Genomic DNA, 21,835 nt, shown 5'->3' on the forward strand with positions numbered 1-21,835 from the left:
AGTATTTTGTTGCTTATTAATTTTTTAAAACTTACTCACTCTCGTATTAAAAGGGTTAATGATTGCTACGTTCAGCCTCCCAGATAAATAGAATCTCTTGTGAACCGAATAAAATCGTCTTGGTGTAATGATAAAATGCAATATCAGATTGAGGGGGATAGTAGGTATAGTGAGGTAAATCTACCCTATTTTCAGTAATGAAGGAAATTACTATCATGGCTTACCCAAAGACTGGTGAGTGAAAGAATGGTGGTGACGGAGATGATCCTGGGTGGGTTCTTGCACATGCTTGTGTTCTGAGTACTTCACCCTTCTATCGTACAGCCCTGATTCCACCAACGTGTAGGATCTAACCACAAAGAGACGCTTATATGTTTGTATGTGAAGAATAACTCGCTAAGAAAAATGACAGGTGAAATACTGAGCCCTCGTCTGTTCTTCCAAGACATCTCAGGGTGTGTATGTGTCTATATATGTAAACTTATCATATACCCCAAACCATACTGTGAAACTGACCAGATTATAAATATGTGTTAAATTTATTTTTTTAAGGATTATTCTGCAACTATTGTTATTTGTCATTCATTATTGCTTATTTCACCAAACTGGGGCACTTACAACTTATTAATTCTCGCTATAAAGAGGCTGTTCTTCTGAGCCACCATTGCCAGAGGGGTGGTTGCGTAGACGCTCCGTGAAAAGTAAAAATCACAACGATTTGCGAAAATCTATCTATCTATTCTATATACCTAGGCTGCTTCCCCCAAGGAAAGGAAGGTAGCCGAGACAGGACGACACACTCCCCATTTACTAATCCATTCGCATCTTTGCCCCAAAGGGGATAACAGACAGATCCTCACCGCACCACACCGCACAAGGGTCAATTGCGCAATGCAATCAGTGACATCTGCAACACGGCCCGACAGCAGAGCTGGTTTACCCCTGCCACATCATAACAGACCCATCCCCTTACCCGCACCTGACCTGACTAGCTGATCAGATCAAATGCGGGAGAATATCCCCTCAGGGCTGCGTCATCACTTATTCATTCACAATTTCTCTCCATTTATTTCTGTCACGCACAGCCACTCTTCCTTGCTTAACAGACATCCCTTTCGCATCCAGCGCTCCCTTCACACTGTCCATCCATCCTATTCGTGGTCTTCCTCTCAGCCTTACACCTCTCACATCAGATCTAGTTATTTTTTTCACCAATCGCTCATTATCCATTCTCTCCATATGCCCAAACCATCGCAACACCCTCTGCTCAACTCTACCTGCCATCTCCCGAACAACTCCAGTTCTCCTTCGCACTTCATCATTTCGCACTCGATCCATACACGTCACTCCACACATACTCCTCAGACACCTCATCTCCATTACATTCAAACTTTTCCTCTCTGCTACACCCATATTCCATGTTTCAGCCCCATATAACGCAGTCGGTACCACAACACCCTCATACAGCCTTCTCTTTACATCCATTCCAAGCGAACGACATTTAAACACTTTTTTCATTCCTCCCAGCACCTTTCCTACTTCATTTATTCTAAACTTCACGTCTGCATCTATTCTTCCATCCACAGCAACATGTGACCCTAGATATTTAAAACACTCTACCTCCTCAAGCAACTCGCCATTCAAAACTATATTCATCCCCCCACCATCAACCAACCTCGTACACTTCATCACTTTACTCTTATTCTCATTTACTTTCAATTTCCTCCTTTCACACACCCTTCCAAACTCCTCTACCAACTATCTCAATCTCTCCTCTGAATCAGCCAAAATAATTACTAGATATTAATACAAAAGCGTAGATATATTATTAGAAGAAAACTGATGTGTTCCTTTTACGGACTTACAAGATGGTTATTATTTTGAAATGCCAGTGTTTCACATTTGCCCAACAATCGCTTTTAGTTAATTTCCACCTTGCTTTTTCTCTACAGTCGTATGTCTCTGAAATCCTCATTTCAGTTATATGCGTCAGTTTTAGTGTCTTTCTCTCCTCCATGATATTATTAATTACAAGTGGAAATTGTAACAAGAGGAGTCGCAACATCTTGACTTCTCCAGCACTACTCATATAGTTTATTTTAATGAAAGCACCATTTAGGGGTAAAGGCTTTTATTTTCTCCCTCTATAAAGTCCTTTAATTAACCCGTTTGTCAGGCGTAGAAGCCCTGATAACATTTAATTTATTCTTACTGATGACAGACGACTGGGTAGGGAAAGGGAGTTTTCAAAACTTCTCCTCGTGAAATATTCAATCCGTAGTGAATATCTTCCTTAACGATGCATGTAAGTTCAAAACAGTAATTTTGTTAACTTAAATAACCTGTTTATTTTACCCAGTAAAGAAAAGTCTTTGTAAAGGCCAGTTTATATTTCATGACTAACGTAATATGACCAGTTCAACAGCAGCTTGTGTGTGTGTGTGTGTGTGTGTGTGTGTGTGTGTGTGTGTTCATGCTGTTTTATAGTGACAGCAATTAAATATTAATATGTTGTTGGCTTGGTACTGCTATGATACACTGACGCGTTCTAATATACAGATAAATAAAAATATGTTAAACATACATAATTTCAGTAATTATAGGAATCATATTAAAATCTGTGAGAGAAAAGCTTTTGGGGAGCAAGTTGGCATAGTTGAGATGCAGGTCAAAGATGACGTGAGTGGCTGCACGCACGACAGTCTCAGTGCTGTTCGTAATTCGACGAACTTGTTGTAGGCGACCCGTTTTGTCCCCATCAGTGTCCTCAGTTCATGAAGTGGTCCTGACGTGGCAGTCTGAAAAGAATAAGGCCATCAAAAATTGTCTACTTTACGGCATATGTTTATGGGATTTGGAAACACGATTTTTTAGTAACCGGAAAAAGAAAAGTACTTGTAAATATCTTGCAGACAATTATGGTTATAAATCAAACATATGGAAATTACGGATGACCCATGAGTTAATGACTGAAAATAGCATCAGGAACATATTTATCTATCAAAATAATCGATCCTACTCATAAATTAATTCGCTGTTTATAGTGTTTGAGAAACCGTACATGGATTAAAAAAAAAAAAAAATGCCGGAACCTTAGGGCAGCTTGCTGCTATGATATGAATTTCATGCAGAGTTTAATCATTTCATGCAAAACTTTTATGATTATCATTTTTTGACGCCACAATTAACTAACAGCATATCAATTAAAGTAACGCATTATGGACAGCCAATTAGATACTATTTATTTTTTATCATCCTGAAGAAACAACCACTCACCTCAATATATTTAATGATCAAATTGTATGGAACAACAATTATCCCAACATAAGAGTTGCCAAGGACGTCCTCATGAGTCTGATAGGGTTGGTCTATATATCTGACTGACAGGAAGGACATGAGATTGCCGACGTAACTCTGTGTCAGAACCACCATCATCAGCATCCACACGCCCAGCATTACACGCTTCCACCACCACCGACTCTTAGTTCTCTTTATATCTGGAAAACAAAATTTAGTTAAGCAAAAGATATGGATCACCAAAATATTTGATGGTCTTTTTCTGGCAGCTTTGGTGAGATAATAGTAGTGGTTACAGTAAGCTGTCATTAGCGAGATGAAACTAAGCATCATCTAACACAAAACAATGGTTCAACATCATGAAGCTATGTCGGCGAAACAACTGGCTCTTTTGGTATTCTCACAGAAAAAAAAAAAAATACTAGTTAGGAGGTTAATAAGCCTGGATGCTGCCTATATTAATTCCACCGCTCCCACTTAATCTAATCTCTGCGTCCCTCCAGAGTTAATCTAAAACTACTCAGTGTAAACCACAACATGACAGTCACTATTTACCTTCTTGCAAAAGAACTCGTAAACAGTTGAAGGTGTTGATATCTTTCATGCGTGGTTCATGCATGTGAGGCATGTGAGGCAGAAAGACAGAAGCAGCATCACAGCGCATACTGCCCACAGTGCTGTCATCACAGCCACCCAAACCTTTTGTCTAAGAGGCACCAGGAAGCCTCATGGGTCCACCTCAGGTCGACCACGGGCAGCGAGAATTAGAGAATTTCCCATAAACACAAATGGAGTGTAGTCTATCAACTGGCTTCTGGTTATATCCATGAAAAATGGTCCCGGAGTAAACTTCACTTCCTGAAAAGTATTTTTTTTTTTATTATATATAATGAAGAACAGTACAACAATCTATGTCGGGATATATTCCATAAAAGATTGGTCTTTACCACGTTATACTGTGATGAGTAATTCGTGAGGAGGCTCACAAGTCATTTTGTTGACTCAGTATATTTACTGTACTGATCACGACTTGTTATTTCAGGAGCAACTGTCAGCGAGCTAAATATCTGAAAGGGAAACTGACAAAAAGAAAATAATAAATGTTTGCCCAGATGCCGTATATGCGAAACATGAGGATCGAAATTTATGTACAGGAAAATACGAGTACTGTACAATGATGAAAGCAGTAGGAGGATAATTTAACTTTGGAATCTACCTAAGATATGGCTGCGTGTTAAAAGAAAATAATGAAATAACATAAACTGCAGGTCAACAAAAAGTAATTTTAATGACAAGTAGAAAAAGAACGTAGTGAAAAATGTTAAAAAGAAATGTTCAAAATCTATAGGTGAGATAGACGAAACTACATGCCTAAAGCCAGTACATATTCGTTTAACAGATGCTATATATACTCTAGTTTTAACTTGGTCCAAAATTACCATTCCATAATAAGATGTCTGCTGTAATAAGAGATTAGCACTAGAATAGGACGCTAGTGATAGAGCAGTCATATGAAAAGGAGGGAAGGAGTAACATTGTCTTTTTATGCCATCGAGCTTCGTAGTATAATCTGCAAAAGGACGAAAATATGAGTCAAGTTGAGGTAAACGAACTATAGAACTGACCTCACGTGTAATGAGTCCCATCATACCTGTCCAAGTCCCATCGCTTTGCAGTAAGCCCCAAGTCCTGTCAGAGGATATCAAGTACGTGTATCTGTCAGAGGGACGTCATTTAAGCACCTTTGATGATAATATAACATTTTCCATAGCAAAAAAATAAGTCGAGAGGTTACGCTCACAATCATATTTTATTTTTGCTAACTTAGGGCAACTTGTGCAATCAACCAGCCCTTATTTATCAAACCCAAATATTTCCAGTCAAACATAGAGTGTATTAAAGCAAATGTGCATTAAGAGTTCAAGTGAAGTTCATGATCGTGGACAGCATCTCGGTAATGTTCCCTGTTGGCCCCTCGAAGTTGGGTCGTTTGTCCTCTGGTGCCGTGGGGTTATAGACTGTAAATGCCACCTGTGCCACTAACTCCTCCGCTGTCACTAGCAAGTGTGGCCGGTGCGGTAACCTGCGGCAAGATGATGTACGGTATAGTGTTGACTAATAATGTCACTTTGAATAATATATACTGTCAGGCAATGCATTTTTCATTCTGACTGCATGATTATATGTTTATGTATTACACAAAAAACAGAACCTAGATATTATAAGCTTTTGTTTTCCAGTATCAGTTGTGGTAACTTACATTCGGTTAAATAAAACAACCACGGTGATCGACCATGTTGTTGCGTATTGTTGGCATAACCTAAGGCCATTCAGATCTTTCAGAATGATTAAGATTCAGGCTCAGTTAAGTCTGTTTAGATTAGAGAAAGCTGTTTAGATAAAATTAAGTAAGCTACTATCTATACTTATTTTTTTTTTTTACTCTCACTTGTCCTAAAACTCTTATCTGCCCATCTTGAACCCTGGTTGATAACAATAGATCAACACTCGAATATGATGCTAGTCATGAAACGTGTTATGGGAAGGATGTAGAGCTGTAGTACTTTCTCTGGCATTGACCTATGTGAGAGAAGCTGCAAAATGATGAAAAACTGATCAGAGTTCCGGTAAATAAAAAGTAGTTACTGTATATTCAGGTACACTTCAGTCCATCCAGACCATTTCGGTCGCTCACTTTTTTCATTTTTTTTTTTATATAAATAACGGAACGGAGGAAGGAAAAACAAATGAGTAAAAAAAAAAATAATCCATACACCAGATTACTGGTGTCCTCTGTTCATAAAATATCTGTAACAGTTAGACCTGAACAGTTGTGGGTTGAAATTTGGAGGGAAACAACTCTGGGGAAGCGAGTTCAAGAGAGATGCAGTTCGGGGAATGAAAGAATTCTGATAGGCAGAAGTTCTGCAATATGGCTGAGTGACATTCCAGTCATGAGCGCTACCAGATGCCCGTGTAGCACGAGGGAAGGCATGGAGAGGTGGCACCATAGATGCAACTTCTTCTGAGCATTTGCCAAAAAAATATCTGTAAAATAATGCAAGGGAGGAAACATTCCTTCTTACTTGCAAGGGAGGCAGTTTATATGTAATGGCAGGGTTGTTAATAATTCTAACAGCTTTATTCTGAATTTTGTCTAGTTGTCTTAATGCAACCTCTCAACAACCATTCCACAAGGGTGAGCAATATTCAAGCTGAGAGCGCACATGACTCTTATAAATTATAGCTAACTGCTCATCGGCCAAGAAGTTACGGACTCTGTACAATAATCCAAGTTTCTTTGAGGTGGTTTTAGCAAGTGATCTGACATGAGAGGTCCAGCTGGGGGCACTGCTGAGAAACCAAGAATTTCAATACTTTTGGAGATGGGAATATTAGCAGCACTGTAGGTAATGTACGAATCTGGCAATATCTGTCAATGTCGTTTAGGTCCAAATACACGAATTCAGGTTAAATTAGTCCCATTCTGGTAATTTCATCCAGTCAGAATATTCCTTTATAAATTTCTCGTCTCTTCACCTTTAGGAATCATGAGATCTTGCACCATATCTTATGTAACGTGCGAGTCGGTAATTTACGAAATTCAGTAATAATGATACAAGTTACCATGCAAGATCTCTCACGTATGCAGCACAGTGTCTCTGTGTTACAGCAGTATTTTACAGAAGCGCTGTCGACACTCAAGGTTTACCGGAAGAACTTTCAGGAAAAAAGATCTGGTGGATGAGTGAAAGTTAGACGTTGATCGATAGTCCATGATGCCACTTGTAATGGTAGGGATTCTGGGTCGGTGAACGACAACCATGAGAACACTTTGGTTCTGTCGATGAAAAAGCAATCCGTCAATTAATTAAAACTCAGAATTATCGACTATTTACTTTGTACTCTTGTACGGTTAGAACCAAAAGGATCACAAGGTCAGTTATTTATGAAGATGTTAAATAATAATGTGGAAAACTTGAACGAATCTGACCATTTCACTAGTTTAATAATTCCTTGTTTATAGTATCGATACGTAAAATCGAGAAGAATTTATGTTCGGAAATGTATACGGATAACATTCTTTACCTGAAGACTGGCAAGGTATCATCTACAACGGCTACGAGAGAAGTGGTTCGTGAGAGAGTCCTGTGAAGGTGAGGAAGGTTCTGGAGTTCGAGGAGAGGGATGCGATAAAATACGAGCAGCTTTGTTTTCTGGACCAGCAGGAGGTGGCTCTTGAAGGAGGACTCAGCGAAGTCGGCGAGGAAGGCTGGGTGATCGCTCACCACCACCATCGTCACGCACCACAACGCATCACCAAGCTAATGGTGCCAACATGAATAATATCACGAAACTAATAGTGCTAACATAAATTGTATCACAAAGCTAATGGTGCCGACATAAAAAATGTGACAAACCTAACGGTACCAACACGAATAATATCACAAAACTCATCGTGAACACACAAATATCAGGAAACTAATGCAATTATGAATATTATCACGAAACTAATGGTGCCAACATGAACAATAGTCTGACAACGAAAAGACCCTAATACTCCCTCTGACCACGATTTACACCAATCGAATATTCTGTACAATTCTGGCTTTTGCTTAAGTCACTGGTGTGTCCTCGCCCTAAGTTCTCGTCGGTGGTCCAGGAACTGTAACATGGATCTCTCGGTAGTGGGCCAAGTATACTTCCGATTACACAATGGAAACTCATAGGAATACTAATGAAGTAAACTGTTGTATGTCTGGTTCCTTCAGATTGAGGACATCTTTCTTTCATGCCGGCTACAGCAGGAAAAAGGGATCAGAAAGACGTCTACAGGAATAATAATAATTAGCCGCGTGTTTTTATGCGTGAATATTTTCAAAGAACTCTGAATTACTGCCTCCACAGACCACTTTCTTCACCTTAATTCATTTACATGCCGTGGCCACATACCTATCGAGCTGTGGCTATAGTCTGTGAGAGCTGTTCGTATATCATGCTGGTGTTTTCTTCATTAGTCTTCACTTCAAACACTCCGACTCCCCAAGGAGCATGTAAGTGTGCTAAGTCCTGAAAGAGAACACATAATGATAAATCTTTCCTATTCTTCACAACTGAAGCAACAATAAGGATAACTAGAACAATAAATTAAACATATTAGCTGCAAGTATCACAATATTTATTGACTTTAGGCTGACTTTGGGTTATCTAGTTCATTCAGTAGCACAGAGGCTTGAAGCCGAAAATGTGAATACTTGTATAGTACAATAAAGGAAGAACTGACCTAATGTTTAGCATGACCCTATCAGGCTCTTCTGTTGCAGCTCTAAGCAGTTTTTGCATTATTGTTGTACATACTTGTTTCATGGAGATCGCCCATGAGGAACCATCTGTCAGCAGATAAGTAGACTGTAGCACCAGTCGAGCAGGGCAGTACTCCCGAGGTGGATGGAAAGCTGATGACAGGGAGAGCTGGAGCTCCCGTTTCATCAGCCCTCGAGACTAGTTCCCGACCATCCCTCTTTGCTGAACTTTTTCAGTGTCTAAGTAACACAGAGAGTAGGCCAGCATGCTCTCCAATACAAGTTTCTCTAAGTATCAACACCAAACTACATACACAGTACACACTACACTTCCTTTTCCAAAATTTAAAAATAAATGATCATGGCTTGAAATCACACAGCCTCGGAATTGCCAGGGGGGGGGACCATAAATGCCCCCACCTTCCGCCCCTCTCCCGGTGACGACTCGAGCTGCTTGCAACCACTGTCTGACTCACTTCTTCTTCATTTCTGCAACATTCGCGGCCTTTCCTCTAACTTTCCCTCTGTTGAGCACCACTTCTCCTCCTCTAAACCTCACCTTCTTTTCCTAAATGAGACTCAGCTGTCTGAGGCAACTGACAGCAAACCCTTTTCTGTATCCTCCTAGTTTCTCTATTCTCATTTCAAAGCCAAAGGTGGCTGTTATGTATATATATGCAACGACTTATCTTCCTCTCGTGTTTATGAATTCGACTCTTCTGAATTCTGTACACTCTGGCTTCGGCTTTCCTGTCATTCTCGGATTAAATATATCTGCGATGTTTACTTATCCCCTAATTCTACTGACTATCAAAAATTCTTCGACTATCTTACTTCTATGATTGAACACTTCCTATCCTTTTCTCCTTTATCTGAAATCTCCATCCTAGGAGATTTCAATGTTCACCACCAGCTTTGGCTCTCCTCTTCTTTCACTGATCCACCTGGTGAAGAAACCTACACCTTTTATATCCTTAATGACCTAGAGCAGCTTGTACAGCACCCTACCCGTATCCCTGACTGCCTTGGAGAGAGCTCCAACACACTTGACCTCTTCCTTACAACTAATCCTTGTGCTTACACTGTTAATCTTTTCTCTCCGTTGGGCTTCTCCAGTCACAACCTTATCACCTTAACCTATCCTATCGCTCCAGTACGGGCTGTGGTCCCTCCAAAGAAACGTCGTCTGTGGCACTTTGGAGCTGCGGATTGGGAGGCCCTCAAGCAGTACTTCTTTGATTTTCACTGGAATGATTATTGCTTCCATGGCCGGGAGCCATCTGAGTGTGCCTTGCGCATTATGGAGGTTATTCTCTCGGGTATGGAACCATACATTCTTTTCTCATGTCCTTTGACTAATGCAAGAAAGCCTTTGTTTAATCATGCTTGTTCTAATGCTGTCCGCAACAAGGAGAGGGCCTATAAAGGGTACCAGAGCCAACCCACCCCTGAATCACATGTTTAATACGTTTCTGCCCAGAATCGTGCTAAGTCTGTTCTTCACACTGCTAAAAATAATTTCATCCGTACTAAATGCTCTCCACTTTCCAACTCGAATTCTTCCCGCTCATTCTGGCACCTTGCCAAAAACCTTTCAAACAATTTTACCTTATCATCCTCCCTTCCTCTTTTCTACTCTGATGGCTCTGTAGCTATTTCTTCTACTGATAAAGCAGATCTCTTCGCTCAGACTTTCTCCTCCAATTCCACCTTAGACGATTCCGGTGTTGTTCCTCTATCACTTCCCCCCTCTGACTTCCTCATGGCTGACATTAAAATTTCTTCAGCTGATGTATTTTCTGCCATCACAGGCCTCAATACTAACAAGGCATATGGGCCTGATGGAGTCCCTCCTGTTGTTCTCAAGAACTGTGCTTCTGTGCTTACACACTGCCTAGGCAAACTCTTTCGCCTTTGTCTATCATCTTGTACCTTTCCCTCTTGCTAGAAGTTTGCTTTCATTCGGCCAGTCCTAAAGAAGGGTGACCATACACAACCCTCTAACTATCGTCCAGTTGCTTTAACATCCTGGATCTCAAAAGTTTTTGAGTCAAGTTTTAACAGAATCATTTTAAAGCATCTTTCCTATCACAGCCTTCTTTCTGATCGTCAGTATGAGTTCCGCCAGGGTCGCTCCACTGGCGATCTTCTCACCTACCCTTCAGACTCCTGGTCATCCTCCTTTCGGGACTTTGGCGAAAGCTTTGTCATTCCTCTTGACATCCCAAAAGCTTTCGATCGAGTCTGGCATAAATCTTTAATTTCCAAACTGCCCTCTTACGGTTTCTATCCTTCTATCTGTGCCTTCATCTCTAGCTTCCTTTCTGGTCATTCTATAGCTGCTGTAATGGACGGCCATCGTTCTTCTCCTAGATCTATCAACAGTGGTGTTCCTCAGGGCTCTGTCCTATCACCAACTCTCTTCCTTTTATTCATCAACGACCTTCTAGGCTGTACATATAACCTTATCCACTCATATGCTGATGACTCCACCCTTCACCTTTCCATTCGGTTCCCACAACGCCCATCTCAGCAGTTACTTCAACAAACAACGGATGAGGCAATGGCACACCTAATGTCTGACTTGGCTCGTATCTCCGACTAGGGTAAAAATAATCTTGTTGCTTTTAATGCATCAAAGACTCAGTTCTTACACCTATCAACCTGACAAAATCTTCCACAGGTTTACCCTCTGATGTTTAATAATATTCAGCTTAATCCTGCATCATCCTTGAACATGCTTGGGGATTCATTTACTCGGAGCTTGTCTTGGAAATATCATATTACATCTTTTGTAAAATCTTCTTCCAAGAGATTAGGTGTGCTAAGCCGACTCCGTTTCTTCTTTACCCCTGCACAGTTGTTGACCCTATACACGAGATTTATCCACCCCTGTGTGTAGTACAATTCCCATGTGTGGGGAGGTTCCCCACATGCAGCTCTTCTCAATAGGGTGGAGTCAAAGGCTTTTCGTCTCATTAGCTCTCCTCTTACTGACTCCCTTAAACCTCTGTCTCTTCGCCACACTGTTGCATCTTTATCTCTTTTCTATCGCTGCTTCAATGGTCACCGCTCCTCTGAAGTGTCTGCATCCATTCCTCCACCTCTATGACGGGCACGCAGCACCCGTCTAGCAGCAAACTCTCATCCCTTTTCTGTCCAACTCCCTAATGCAAGAGTTAACTGTTACTCCCAGTCCTTCATTTATGCAACAGGTCAACTCTGGAACTGTCTCCCTCTGTCTGTATTTCCTGCCTCCTATGATCTCCAGTCTTTCAAACGCAGTGTGTCCAGGCGTCTCGAAATGATCGGATCTTGAACTTGGCTCTCTCGTTTTTTTTTTCCTTGGAGGGAACAGTTATTGAGGGCTCGTGGCCTTTGGTTCCTTCTTTCTCACATAAAAACAAAAGTAGGATAGAAAAGTGATAATATCGCTCTGTGGCCAACACGTCATCCAGTGCTATGCGGCTGTCCATTGATGCTTTGGTCGTGTCTGATAAATACGAGGGTGGATAAAAGCACACTTGTACAGTGCTGTTTTTAGTACAAGTGCTGAAATAACATCGCGGCAAGGTGAACCCGACTCCACCACCTCAGGAGGAGAGAGTGAGGGGGTGACACCCATCCCACAAGGGGACAACAGAGGGGCTAATTTACTTGGGCCAACGTCCAGGCAACAACGGCGTATCTCCATTGCAACCCGGCACCCCTCTTCCGCGCAGCCAGACCACCCAGTAGTGCACAGGGAAAGTACACTACTCTCCAGCAGAGGGAATGTTTGCCAGAATCGGGGTGGGACTTGCAATGGCAAGTTCCCAGGCACACCCTCAGATGCCAGGTCTTCTGGATTGGCTCCATATTTAAGTGAGGACTCAGGAGGAGCCTTGAGGGTTGCTGTTCCCCTGCCTAGACTGAAGGAGGGCATACTCCATCGGAGCTGCGGCAAAAGCCGGGAGAGCACATCCGGCCTCTTCCTCCCAACGTTACAGGCACAAGACCTTCCCAGACGGAAGGATGGCACGCTCCGTCGGAGCTGTGGCGTTAGCCGAGAGTGTATGTCTGACCTCTTCCTCCTGACATCCCCGGGACAGGTAACCCCAACCCGATGAAGGAAGCGCATGCTCCGTCGGAGCTGTGCCATTAACCGAGACTGTACGTCCAACCTCTTCCTCCTGACGTCCCTGGGACAGGTAACCCCAACCCGACGAAGGGAAGGCATGCTCCGTCGGAGCTGCGGCACTAGCCAAGAGTGTACGTCCGACCTCTTCCTCCCGATGTCCACAGGGCAGGAGGCTCTAGCCCTACGACAGGAGTGTCCTCGTACCCCTGTCCCACGTAGGAGCACAGGCAGTGCCTGACAGGGCTCCCTGATGGAAGGAGTCACCTCTGGCTCACCTCACTGCCCTGGTATTAGAGCGAGGTGCCACTCTTTCCAGCCCTCTCCTTGGAGGGCTGGAGCTTCTTCCTGTAAAGGTTTCCCTCCTGAGTCCAGACCAGACAAGGTGCCCACGAGGCCTGGAGTCCAGTCCCTGCAGCCCGGGTCACCCCAGATGCTGACGGGCTCCGCCAGGACAAGAGGCCGCAGCTCTCCCTTGTTGGCTTCCCCCTGCAACAGAGGCCGCAGTTCCCAGGGCCAGCAGGCCTCCCCAGGCACCTGCCGAGACTGAAGGGCCTCCCCCAACGCAGGCGGCCGCAGTTCTCTCCTGACGGCCACCCCGGACTAGGGTACAGGCCGCCCTACCTCAGCAGCATCCTCCTCCCAGCCGACACTCTGGCCGGGTCTTCACCGGGCCCTCCCTCGGACCCCAAAGGTGACCAAGGGCCGACGGCGCACTGCCCGACTTTTGACCCTCTTCAGGCCCAGTCCCGTGAGCCCTGCCTCCTGCAGGGCCGACGCAGTGAGGAAGCTGCCCCAAACACCGCCCCATCACTCCCGGACTAGTGGCAATTCCACGGGCCCCACTGTCCTGCACAGCTCCCTGGAGGGCCCGCCTCCCATGCCCAGCAGCCACTTGGAGCTCCCTGCATGGGCCCTCTCCCCCAGGGGCCGTGGCCTCCCCTCCGTCAGAACCGTGAGTGACAGGTCTCGTGAGCATATACCTCCCCAGTGTCATGGACGCCCCCCCTTCAGGGAACTACCAGCAAACCGCTCTCGTGTGTTCCTACCCCCATATGCGACACGTTCTCCCCCCCCTTACAGTGTTCCCCCCCTGTTGATGAATCGAGCCCTGTGAATCACGCGCAGAGTGTATAGCTCCAGCCCCGGGTCAAAAAAAAAAACCCTCAGACAGTGACCGAGAATCCCACACCATTCACATAACACAGTAAGATCTTAGGGCCATATCCTCCTCCCCCTTCTCCTCCCTACCCCTGGCCCTGCTCCTCAGACAGTAACCCTCCGTATCCTCATTAAGCCCCTCTCCCTCCACGCCCCCAGTGTGACCCATGGTATATTCTCGGCTTGTGTGACACGTGTATAGAAGCTAAGGTAGCTAGGGACTTCCGTATATAACACGCTGAGATTGTGTATTAGCTAGGACCCATCTATGTCACGCGAGCAACTAGACTGAAGGACTGTCCCTGTGGGTATACTGGGTTGTGTTATATGTAAATCTCTCTGTGTTAATGTACTACCTATATTGGTGACATATTGCTTGTGATATGGTGAGGGAAATAGCCCTGATGTGAGACAAAGACGCTGAACTAGATGGACAGTGACTGAGATCAAATTAGTGTAAAGCATTGTGTAACTTTGACTCTCATCATAGAACGCTGTGTGTAATTGTTCTTTATTAATATACTAGTGCATTTGTCTACCCGTGGTGTTTGTGTTTTCCCTTCCTTGCTCGTGCTGACCCAGTCAGCAACTAAGGAACCAGAGTTGCACCGTGACTGGAACCGAGAAGTCGAGACACAGAATCCGTTGCATAACACTGGTGGCTAGCGGTGCTTCTTGACCCAGCAATAGACGGCAAGAAAACAGAAATTCCCCAACCATGGCGGCGAAACCACGTGTCCAACTCCCAAAGTTCGACTCCAAACTCTATGATATACACATATATATGTCTATGATCAAAGCCACACTAGATATAAGCTTTGAAAATGATCGCGAAAAGATAGCAGTCACACTCCCCCACCTTGGAAAAATTGTCTCGAGCATAGCCACTAAAATAGTCCCGGAGCTGAAATGGGACCAATTTCAGCAGATCGTGACCCAAGCTGTCACACCCTCATTAGGGAAAGTCTTCACCTTGTCCCAGCTAGACGCACTCACTTACGATGGGAACCTAGACGACACCCTCATTCATAAGCAACGTCTCGTTGCCACTGCCTACCTGGGGGTGGATCCAAATACCTGGGACCAAATCAACTACCACACCCTACTCAGGATCCTCCCCATAACCATCAAAGATCATTTCATGATCTTTGAACCAGTGGGAGACCTCGACAACGATATTCAAGTTGTCAGGCGCCTTCTAACCGTTCACACCACCCCACAACGCATCAGCGCAGCAAAAACAATCCCGAATGGGGCACAACCCTCAAAGCCATGGATGCCCTCCACCAGTAATATCTCACCAAGTACACCCAGGCCGTCTTCCATCAAAGGGCACCCCTCTCTCAAGGAAAATACAAGCCTGATCTCCATAGACCCATAGGAATTCTCGGCGTGTCATCACCGGTGCCCCATTCATGACATACGGTAGCAACTGATAGCTGCCGGAAGAAAAACAACCACCCCACGCCATCACACAATCTCTTCCATTCATTACCTCAAAACCACCAACACATTCCACAATCACCATTGCCCCCCACCCGCCACCTCTCAACCGTGCCACATTAGTCTCCCCATCAAGCACGTTGCACCACCACCCACCTCCACCAGCCACACAACTGACCCATACACCTGCCACCCCACACCAAAACACTCATCATCCTCGTTCACTTCCATCTCAACAACCACTCACCACCAGGGCACCCAGCAGCCGCTCATTCCACCCACACGCAGCCCCCAGCCACGCCACCTCTCACAACCAATGCCGTCGCTCCCCTACAACCAACCCGACCCACCTCCTCATGCTCATCATCATCGCCACTCCCCCGAATCACAACACCCCCCACCAGCACGCCCTCATGCCCATCACCGCCACCCACACCTCACCCCACCTCACCCTCTCATTATTCACCCCGATTCCCCATCCCCCACCTCCACCCACTCACCACCACCAACAGCCACTCTTCCACCAGCCCACCCAGCAGTTGCTCGTTCCACCCACATACAGCCCCCAGCCATGCCACCTCCCACAACCAATGCCGCCGTTCCCCCACTACCTACCCAACCCATCCTCTCATGCCCATCACTGCCTCCACGATTCACAACACCCTCTGTCAGCACACCCACTACGCACCCCTCACCTGTCACGCCTAATCCCCCCCAACAACCCCAAATCCCGCACTCCCACCCGCCACCATCACCCCAACCTCTACCTCACCATAACACACCCCATCGCCAACATCACCCTCGACACCACTGCCGCCCGTCATGCCCCCCGTACGCCAGCCTCCCAACCCTTCCTCCCCACCCACACCCGTTCTAACAAGCACCCACACCTGATCCGGCTGCCTACCCCACCCACCTGCCAGCTACACCCACACGCCCTCCACCCCTGCCTATAATATCACCCCCCTACTCCACAAATTCCACCGTCCCCTAGAGAATATCCCAATTGTCCGCCCCACTAATCCGATTACCTCGAGACGCCCTCATAGAGGCACCAACACGCACGCCCTCTCCAGTCTTCAGCCAGACTTCCTCCCGGCCGCCCCATTCCTACAACCCGAAGTGAAGATTACCCTTGTCCGCTGGACCCCACCCCAAGGGCGTAAGCGCCGCATTCACGGCACTAACCAGCTCCTCCGCCTCCTGCGATGAACAGCGACGCCTTCAGCCCTCACCGTCATGTACTCCCATCTCCAGCCAAACCAACGAACCACCCACTGGACCAGCTTCCTCCACCACATCACACTCGCACACCACACTGCCGACTCTGACACGTTCCAACTCCAGTCACGGGGAAGTGACTTTTTCGCCAATGACGGTGGTGAAATAACAGTGGGGCGAGGTGAACCCGACACCACCACCCCAGGAGGAGACAGTGAGAGGGGTGACACCCTCCCCACAAGGGGACAATGGAGGGGCTAATTTACCTACATCAACGTCCAGGCAACAACAGCGTATCTCCCTTGCAACCCGGCGCCCCTCTTCCGCGCAGCCAGACCACCCAATAGTGCACAGGGAAAGTTTACTACTCTCCAGCAGAAGGAATGTTCGCCAGACTTGGGGTGGGACTTGCAGTGGCAAGTTCCCAGGCACACCCTCGGATGTCGAGTCTTCTGGATCGGCTCCATATTTAAGTGAGGACTCAGGAGGAGCCTCTAGGGTTCCTGTTCCCCTGCCTAAACTGAAGGAGGGCACGCTCCATTGGAGCTACGGCAAAAGCCGAGAGAGCACATCCGGCCTCTTCCTCCCAACATTACAGGCACAAGACCTTCCCAGACGGAAGAAAGGCATGCTCCGTTGGAGCTGTGGCGTTAGCCGAGAGTGTATGTCCGACTTCCTCCTCACATCCCCGGGACAGGTAACCCCAACCCGACGATGGGAGGGCACGCTCCGTCGGAGCTGCGGCACTAGCCAAGAGTGTACGTCCAACCTCCTCCTCCCGACATCCCCAGAGCAGGAGCGACAGGAGTGTCCTCATACCCCTGATCCACGTAGGAGCACAGGCAATGCCCGACAGGGCTGCGTGACGGAAGAAGTCACCTCTTGCTCGCCTCACCGCCCTGGTGTTGGAGCGAGGTGCCACTCTTTCCAGTCTTCTCCTTGAAGGGCTTGAGCTTCTTCCCCTACAGGTTCCCCTCCTGATTCCAGACCAGACGAGGTGCCCCCGAGGCCTGGAGTCCCGTCCCTGCAGCCCAGGTCACCCCAGATGCTGACGGGCTCCGCCAGGACCAGAGGCCGCAGCTCTCCCCTGTTGGCCTCCCCCTGCAGCAGAGGCTGCAGTCCCCAGGGCCAGCGGGTATCCCCAGGCACCCGCCAAGACCAAAGGGCCTCCCCTGACGCAGGCAGCTGCAGTTCTCTCCTGATGGCCACCCCTGACCGGGGTACAGGCCACCCTACCTCAGCAGCATCCTCCTCCCGGCCAACACTCAGGCCGGGTCTCCACCAGGCCCTCCCTCGGACCCTGAATGCAACCAAGGGCTGAAGGCGCACTGCCCGACTTCTGGCCCTCTTCGGGCCCAGTCCCGAGAGCCCTGCCTCCTGCAGGGCCAATGCAGTGAGGAAGCTGCCCCAAACACCACCCCATCTCTCCCGGACTAGTGGCAATTCCACGGGCCCCACTGTCCTGCATAGCTCCCCGGACGGCACGCCTTCCACACTCAGCTGCCACTTGGAGCTCCCTGCATAGGCCCTCTCCCCCAGGGGCCGTGGCCTCCCTTCCATCAGAACCATGAGTGACAGGTCTCATGATCATATACCTCCCCAGTGTCGTGGACGCCTCCCCCTTCAGTGAACTACCAGCAAACCATTCTCCTGTGTTTCTACCCCCATAAGCGACACGTTCTCCCCCCCCTTATAGTGCTCCCCCTCGCTGATGAATCGAGCCCTGTGAATCACGCGCAGAGTGTATAGCCCCAACCCTGGGTCGAGACCATCCTCCCCTCGGACAGTGACCAACAAGTCCGCACCATTCACATAACACAGTATGATCTCAGGGCCATATCCTCCCTGCTCTTCTCCTCCCTATCCCCGGCCCGGCTCCTCAGACAGTAACCCTCCATATCCTCATTAAACCCCTCTCTCCCCACGCCCCCAGTGTGACCCATGGTATATTCTCGGCTTGTGTGACACGTGTATAGAAGCTAAGGTAGCTAGGGACTTCCGTATATAACACACTGAGATGGTGTATTAGCTAGGACCCGTCTATGTCACATGAGCAACTATACTGAAGGACTGTCCCTGTGGGTATACTGAGTTGTGTTATATGTGAATCTCTCTGTGTTAATGTACTACCTATATTGGTGACATATTGCTTGTGATATGGTGAGCGATATAGCCCCGATGTGAGACAAAGATGCTGAACTAGATGGATAATCCTTGAGATCAATATCAGTGTAAAGCATTGTGTAACTTCGACTCTGATCACAGAACGCTGTGTGTGTAATTATTCTTTATTAATATACTAGTGCATCTGTCTACCCGTGGTATTTGTGTTTTCCCTTCCTTGCTAGTGCTGACCCGGTCAGGAATTAAGGACCCAGAGTTGCACCGTGACTGGACCCGAGAAGTCGGGACACAGAATACGTTGCATAACAAGTGCTATACTATTTGTTTGGCACTATGCACCAAAATCAACCCTCCATGTACCAAAGTCTTCTCTTGCTACTAAAAACTGCCAGTAGACAAAATATTATAAGTAACACAGCGAAAAGTACGGAAAGGACCATGTTCAGTTAATAAGTGATTTCTAACTGGTGAGGTTAGGTTGCATAGTTAATGTTCATTGTATATTATACCTCAGATAAATCAAAAACACTGACTACGAGTAGCTGTGTTGTTATGGGTAAGCATACCTTCAAAAGATCATAGCTCCCTAGGGCTGCGATGGTTTGAAACAGCCGATAACCCATCGTTAATCGGAATTCTGTGTACCTCTTTTTTGTTATCGTAAACAGCAAGCACCTGAAGTAATGAAATACAAAAAAATAATTTGATGATATTTGATGATGCACATATAACAGCTTCGGTCAAAAAGAAACAATTTTTTTTTAATTTTTTTTTTTTAAGCGCTCTCCCTTTACTGCAGTCCACTTGCCTGTGATGTGATGTAGACGGGCATGAACCAGGAGGTAGGTGACCCCCAGGCCGAGCCATAGTATCTCCGCAGTAGCAGACATCATGCCACCACCACCACCACCACCGAAACACGTCACGACCACCACAGCACATCGCCACCACCGGACTTAACGACCACCACCGCACACCTCTGCCACCACCACACGTCACGACCACCACGGCACACCTCCGCCACCACCACACGTCACGACCATTACGTAATTACACTCCCTAGGCCATTAAGAAATTGTAAATCTGCTCCTCATCGTAATTCAAGGTATATATTTTGCATTAGGAATGACAGACATAATTCAGCACTCTTCCTTCTTTATCAGTTGTTTGAAAAAAAAAAATTATATGGCCATAATTTTTCTCTCATGACTTAATAATTTGTTTTTCAGAAAGAACAAGCGAGAGGGGGAAATGTTTACTATATGCTGCAAAAGTAAATCCCAGTTAGGAGAGGGAGTTGATCATAAGTTTGTGAAGTCAAATCCTGACCAACAACCAGAAAAGCAAAATCAATCTGTGGCTTATGAAAGTTCATCCTTATATTTTCCGCGTTGATGTACATTTCCTGGATGAGGAAACTTACTTAGCATTTTTTTTTTCCAAAATACATATGTATCTAAAACCACAAAACCGTCATACGAAACTCAGACTTCCCTCATCTTTCAAGCACTGTTACCAATGCATACGTCAAGGTGTCTGATAAGCTTCATGACATGATATTCGAAGGAAAATGGACAATATTCAATATCGCATTTTTATTATTTTTTTACATAGCAATATATATATATATATATATATATATATATATATATATATATATATATATATATATATATATATATATATATATATATACCAATGCATGTTACTCCTATCCCTTTAGGAACAAAAGTACCTTACTGTTTAAAAATGTGTTTATTCCGTTAATTTCGTTTCCATCAATATCATTTTCGTCTGGGAAACCTTTTAAATATGAAGCAGGTGACAGTGCCTGGTTCAACATTCTAGCCAAGTTCAAAAAATAGTTTATCACCTTTCGAAGAAGTACAAGCAAGTCTGAAGCCTGTGATACCAATATTCCGAGAAGGAAAAAACCTAATACAAGAACGTTTGCTATGACACATGAAATACAGATTGTTCATAACTTTCCTAACCTAGAACATACATTATCGTTCTGAAAGAGATGGACAATAATTTTCCAGTATGAAATAAGACTTACATGTCCGTTGAAAGTATTATGCCATGTACGTACTAAATACGCGGTGTCTTGAAAATCACAACGTAATGGTGGCTTTGGGATGTAAATGCTCACTTAACTGAGAGCTCATACAACTGCGAGCACAAATGAGATCTCACATCTCTTACTTCACTTCAATCAGTTTTTTGCCCTGCCCAGCTTTGGGTAACAAAAACAATATTTAGCACAGATATCACAGTTTTCTACTTCTACCCGTTTATAAGGGAGACGCAGATGAATTTACATGAAAGGGAACTTTATCTTTTCCTTGGCTCTTGTTAGTTTTTCTCTACGATCGATAACGAAACTATGGTACGTGCTGTGTTGGCAATTCATAATCTTGATACAGAGAACCATTTCACTCGTCTGTCATATATAAAAAGCCTGTCTGGGTAGCATCTGTTTGGTTTGGCAGGGAATGTTTCAAAACTGAAGGTGTTTGCGAAGTTACTTTGAATGAAGTAGACTATGAGTACTTCAACTTTACATTTACGTGAAACTCAATAATACCTGTACAGATCAAGGTGTTTAGTATACCCATAGTGATAATGGAAATCTGTTTGTATTGCTCTGAGATTCACTTCTAATAAGAAGAACTTAGGGTGCAATGCAGTGGGATGGAACGCTTTACTACGACTGTAAATTGCTTTTCAATATTTTCCTTTACTAGGTAGGCCATTTCGAAGCCTATTCTCGACGTGCCCATCCTGTTTCCACTGCCTGAGCCACCTGCAGACAGTGGCGACGTTGGGTCCGGTTACCCAAGCTATTGCACGAGCTGACAGACCCCGGACCCACAACCAGAAGAAGTTGTTGCGTTCTGTTAGGGAGGTTGGGTGTGGGGGCAGCTGTTTTTCTATGTTCTGTCTAAGAGAGATATTTAACAATCAAATATAAAATAGAAGTTTGTCCTCCTGGTTGCTTTGCATCAAGTGTAGGCCTAGTACGTACGATTTGTAATTACTATTGTTTAAGCCCTTCGCCATAGGTATTTAATATCACTGCACTCCTGTTACTACTGGATTATTTCTATTCATTTTATTGGTAAACCGTTTGATGAAGGCTATTTATAAAACTCATTCAGTTCGAGAA

The 21,835-nt window shown here is 45.5% G+C and overlaps 1 long non-coding RNA gene across 1 annotated transcript in view; it reads right to left on the reverse strand.

Moving 5' to 3' along the window:
- Window positions 1-8,250: 8,250 nt before the first annotated feature.
- Window positions 8,251-21,835, reverse strand: part of LOC145390966 (uncharacterized) — a 334,744-nt gene continuing 321,159 nt past the window's right edge. Inside the window, exon 2 of the long non-coding RNA XR_013895758.1 lies at window positions 8,251-8,367. This is a non-coding gene — a long non-coding RNA (uncharacterized LOC145390966). The remainder of the gene's footprint in view (window positions 8,368-21,835) is intronic.

Source organism: Coenobita brevimanus, chromosome 16 (assembly GCF_032717465.1).
Source record: "Coenobita brevimanus isolate Jiangsu-jjx chromosome 16, ASM3271746v2, whole genome shotgun sequence".
Lineage (NCBI taxonomy): Eukaryota > Metazoa > Arthropoda > Malacostraca > Decapoda > Coenobitidae > Coenobita > Coenobita brevimanus.